Genomic DNA, 5,345 nt, shown 5'->3' with positions numbered 1-5,345 from the left:
CAGGGATGGGGGAGGGGGTGTTTGGGGAGGGGGTAATCCGGGGGTAGGGGAGGGGGTGATTGGGGGAGGGGTGATCCGGGGATGGGGGAGGGGGTGATTGGGGGGAGGGGGTGATCCTGGGGGTGGGGGTGATCCGGGGTTGGGGAGGGGGTGATCCCGGGGGGAGGGCGTGATTGGGGGAGGGGTGATCCGGGGATGGGGGAGGGGGTGTTTGGGGAGGGGGTAATCCGGGGGTAGGGGAGGGGGTGATTGGGGGGAGGGGGTGATCCTGGGGGGTGGGGGTGATCCGGGGATGGGGGAGGGGGTGATTGGGGGGAGGGGGTGATCCTGGGGGTGGGGGTGATCCGGGGTTGGGGGAGGGGGTGATTGGGGGGAGGGGGTGATCCTGGGGGTGGGGGTGACGCAAATCCCTGGCAGTGGGTTGGTGTTTTTTGAGGGGCCCAGGAGGACCACTCCTGGGCTCTTTTTTGAGCGGTCCCTTTAAGGTTTAAGGCCTGGTGCAAGTGGGAGGGGCTTGAACTCCACAAGCTCCGCCCATCTGTGCCCCAAATTCCGCCTTTGGGGTCCTACAGCTGGTCAGGACCCCGACTTGCAAATTGAAAGAAGCTGATGCCTGTTTCAGGCGGGCACCCTGGACAACTAAAAGTCACCCGATCCAATATGGCGTCCGGCGGAATTCGGGCGTAACTTGGGTGGAATTCGGGGGCCTCAGGCTATGAAATGGGCGGCTCACAGTTGCATTCCCCAAGTGTCTGATCCACGAACCGGCTTCAGGGTCCCTCGGGTTCCAGGTCCTGACCGGAGATTACGCTCCACGTTCCCAGATAACGGAGAGTCGCCTCCAACACCACAGGACCTGCTCAGGTTTCCCACCTCACTGTGTCGCTACGGAAACAGTGATGCAATGGAGAGAGGCATTTATAATTGACCAGTGTTCTGTGAAAAGCACGCAGTAAGGAAGGAAATGAAGGTAATCACTTCAATAATATTCCTCTTTGAACATAGATTAATGACTCACGAGGAGATGTCGGCATCTCACAGCTACATTTTTTCTGTCGGCCTGGGAGCAGGAAGCTTTGTGTTTAAAGTCACTTACAAACACCTTGTGTTGTTTGGACGAGCCGGTCTCTGTTGTTCAGCCCGGCCTCAATCATGAATCTGTTCCCAGCTCCTCCTGTACAGGCTGACATTACCCAGTAAATGTGGAGTTTGTAACTCCCAGCTCGGCATCGCCTGACAGGACCTGATTGTAGCAGCAAAAAGCCCAGGAGTTAATTTATACGAACCTTGGTTAGTCCACAGTTAGACAGTGCGTGCAGTCCCACTGTACAAAGGACATTAAAACCACAGAGAGTGTACAGTGGAGATTCACCAGGGCTGATACCAGGAATGGGAAACGATAGTTATGAGGAGAGACCAGAGGTACTGAGACTGTTTCCAGTGGAGCAGAGTTAGTGGAGGTTTTAAAATGGTGAAGGGTTTTGACAGATTGAAGAGGGAAACACTGTTTCCTCTGGTTGGGGAGTCAGTGATGAGGGATCATCAATTTAAAGTTCTCACTATGAGAGTGAGGAGGGATGTTCGGAGAAAATGGAATCAATATTTGAAGCAGTGGAAGATACAGGGCGATGGGGGAGAGAGTGGGGCAGTGGGATTAGTTTGGGATTGATACAGGGCTATGGGGAGAGAATGGGGCAGTGGGATTAGTTTGGGGATTGATACAGGGCTATGGGGAGAGAGTGGGGCAGTGGGATTAGTTTGGGGATTGATACAGGGCTATGGGGAGAGAGTGGGGCAGTGGGATTAGTTTGGGGATTGATACAGGGCTATGGGGAGAGATGGGCAGTGGGATTAATTTGGGATTGATACAGGGCTATGGGGAGAGAGTGGGTCAGTGGGATTAGATTGGGGATTGATACAGGGCTATGGGGAGAGAGTGGGGCAGTGGGATTAGTTTGGGGATTGATACAGGGCTATGGGGAGAGAGTGGGGCAGTGGGATTAGTTTGGGGATTGATACAGGGCTATGGGGAGAGAGTGGGGCAGTGGGATTGGTTTTGGGATTGATACAGGGCTATGGGGAGAGAGTGGGGCAGTGGGATTAGTTTGGGGATTGATACAGGGCTATGGGGAGAGAGTGGGGCAGTGGGATTGGTTTTGGGATTGATACAGGGCTATGGGGAGAGAGTGGGGCAGTGGGATTAGTTTGGGGATTGATACAGGGCTATGGGGAGAGATGGGCAGTGGGATTAGTTTAGGATTGATACAGGGCTATGGGGAGAGATGGGCAGTGGGATTAGTTTAGGATTGATACAGGGCTATGAGGAGAGAGTGGGGCAGTGGGATTAGTTTGGGATTGATACAGGGCTATGGGGAGAGAGTGGGGCAGTGGGATTAGTTTGGGATTGATACAGGCTATGGGCAGAGGGTGGGAATAATTTGGGATTGCTCCAGCAAAAAGGCAGCACAAACAGAATGGGCCGAATGGCCTCCTTCTGTGCTGTAAACCTCTAGAGTTCTCTCGGGATGGCAAGTATGGGAAATGGATATAGTTCAGTAAATTGGGACAGTGTAGAGGGAGCTTTACTCTGTATCTAACCCTGTACCTGCCCTGGGAGTGTTTGATGGGACAGTGTAGAGGGAGCTTTACTCTGTATCTAACCCTGTACCTGCCCTGGGAGTGTTTGATGGGACAGTGTAGAGGAGCTTTACTCTGTATCTAACCCTGTACCTGCCCTGGGAGTGTTTGATGGGACAGTGTAGAGGGAGCTTTACTCTGTATCTAACTGAGTGCGAGTGACGGGGGTACTGATGTTTTTTATAGGACGATGAGGATTATGACATGGAGAGTTTGAAGACGAGACTCGTGTATGAAAGTGATGTTGAGTGGAGAGGCACCGGGTCAGCACCAGGTGAGTTACTGAGGGGGCCGTCTCTCAGAGCCCCAGCGAGCAATCTCCGTTACATTAATATCCCAACTGGGGCACACACCTGGAGTGCAGCCTGTGTGGGACTGAGGCTCAGTGATGCTGTAAACCCGTGACAGTCGGCATGGCAGGAGGGGTAGTGGAGGAGGAGGAGGAGGAGGAGGAGGAGGAGGAGGAGGGAAGGAAATGGTGAGGATGGGAGGAGGAGGATGAGGGGGAGAAGGGGAGTAGAGAAGGAGGAGGAGGTGATGAGGAGGAGAGGATTGGAGAAGAGGAAGAGGGGGAGGGGAGGAGGGTAGGGGGAGGGGAGAGGAACGACTCAGTGTAGTTTATACTCCGCTGCCACCCCTTGGTTGAAGAGCTGTGGTGATAACCTCACATCTCATGCCCTTACCCCGTGTATCGCTGTTAGTAACTTCTGTCTCTCAGTGCTCGTCCGTTCCTCTTGCTGCAGGTGGGCGGTGGGCGGAGTCACCGCTGTCATTCATGATGATGGACAGGAAATGGAGCCCCCGGGTCCTGAGGGCAAGGACGTTGTATCGAACTTCGACCTTCTCCGATTGGTGCAGCAGAAATACCAAATACTCAATGAACGGCTCCAACAGGAGATGCTGCAGGAACGTTGGGGTACGGGGAGGGTGCTGGGGTACGGGGAGGGGTACTGGGGTACGGGGAGGGTACTGGGGTACGGGGAGGGGTACTGGGGTACGGGGAGGGTACTGGGGTACGGGGAGGGTACTGGGGTACGGGGAGGGTACTGGGGTAAGGGGAGGGTACTGGGGTACGGGGAGGGTACTGGGGTACGGGGAGGGTACTGGGGTACGGGGAGGGTACTGGGGTACGGGGAGGGTACTGAGGTTAAGGGGAGGGTACTGGGGTACGGGGAGGGTACTGGGGTACGGGGAGGGTACTGGGTACGGGGGAGGGTACTGGGGTAAGGGGAGGGTACTGGGGTACGGGGAGGGTACTGGGGTACGGGGAGGGTACTGGGGTAAGGGGAGGGTACTGGGGTACGGGGAGGGTACTGGGGTACGGGGAGGGTACTGGGGTACGGGGAGGGTACTGGGGTACGGGGAGGGTACTGGGGTACGGGGAGGGTACTGAGGTTAAGGGGAGGGTACTGAGGTTAAGGGGAGGGTACTGGGGTACGGGGAGGGTACTGGGGTACGGGGAGGGTACTGGGGTACGGGGAGGGTACTGGGGGTACGGGGAGGGTACTGGGGGTAAGGGGAGGGTACTGGGGTACCTCCCCCTCTCTTCCCCCCCCCCCACCCCCCCTCTCTCCCACCCCCCTCTCTTCCCCCTCCCCTCATCCCCTCTCTCCCCCTCCCTCATCCCCTCTCTCCCCCTCCCTCATCCCCTCTCTCCCCCTCCCTCATCCCCTCTCTCCCCCTCCCTCATCCCCTCTCTCCCCCTCCCTCATCCCCTCTCTCCCCCTCCCTCATCCCCTCTCTCCCCCTCCCTCATCCCCTCTCTCCCCCTCCCTCATCCCCTCTCTCCCCCTCCCTCATCCCCTCTCTCCCCCTCCCTCATCCCCTCTCTCCCCCTCCCTCATCCCCTCTCTCCCTCCCCCTCCCCCTCCCTCCACTGACTGTGAGGTTCTTTGATGATGAATGATTTTGGGGGATCACAATTCAATTCTTATTGGACAAGGGACCAGAGCACAGGATCCTCTGCCTGGCGATAGGTGGGAAATAGGAGATTATAAGGCGGGAATTCCTGTAACTCTTCTCCTGCTCGGTGATGGAACGGGAGCGACTGCGAGGAAATTCCCGGCTCTAATTGCACTCCCCACCGCAGGTGGGAGTCTGAGAGGTCGATTGAGGGGGTGAAGGGGTCAGTGTGACCCGTGTCCCTCACCGTCTTCTCCCTGTGCAGGTGATCCGGTCTCCGATTCACTGTGTGAGGGAGAGAGGATGAGGGAGCTGCAAACTGGAGGAGATTCTGCCTCCGTCCGTCACTGCGATCTCCGGACTCTCCCCCGGCTGGCAGGGGATTCCAGAACTTCCAGGTAACTGGTGTTCAGTGATGTCATGTTTAAAGCTCTCAGTCCTCGGAGCCCGTCAGTGGGTGAAGACGATCCTTTCATTCCTGATTCTCCCTGTTCCTCATCTTCTGACCCCTGATATTCCCACTCTCTGACTCTGTGATATTCCCTCCCCCCTCCCCCCTCCCCCCTCTCCCCTGCCCCCTCCACCCTCATCTCCAACAAGTGCAAACAGCTCATGGACTACTTTGTTACTAAAATTGAGACCATCCATTCAGCTGCCTCGGCCACTTCCCTCCCTTCCCCTGGCCCACTGAGCCAAACTTCCTCTACGGTTCCCCACTGCCCTCGCCTTGAACTCGCATCTTTCTCTAGTTTCTCTCCTATCTCCCCTCACGCCCTCGATGAGCTCATCTTGTCCAGGAGACCCAC

General features: G+C 56.7%; 1 long non-coding RNA gene across 1 annotated transcript; it reads left to right on the top strand.

Moving 5' to 3' along the window:
* The first annotated feature begins 649 nt into the window (after positions 1-649).
* On the top strand, positions 650-3,547 carry LOC137319506 (uncharacterized). The gene is made up of 3 exons (XR_010962175.1): positions 650-970; positions 2,824-2,911; positions 3,381-3,547. It is a non-coding gene; the product is annotated as an uncharacterized lncRNA (long non-coding RNA).
* The last annotated feature ends 1,798 nt before the right edge of the window (positions 3,548-5,345 follow it).

This window comes from Heptranchias perlo, unplaced genomic scaffold (genome assembly GCF_035084215.1).
Source record: "Heptranchias perlo isolate sHepPer1 unplaced genomic scaffold, sHepPer1.hap1 HAP1_SCAFFOLD_852, whole genome shotgun sequence".
Classification (NCBI taxonomy): domain Eukaryota; kingdom Metazoa; phylum Chordata; class Chondrichthyes; order Hexanchiformes; family Hexanchidae; genus Heptranchias; species Heptranchias perlo.
The sequence above is the reverse complement of the archived record's forward strand: the minus strand, read 5'-3'. Positions and strand labels throughout refer to the sequence as shown.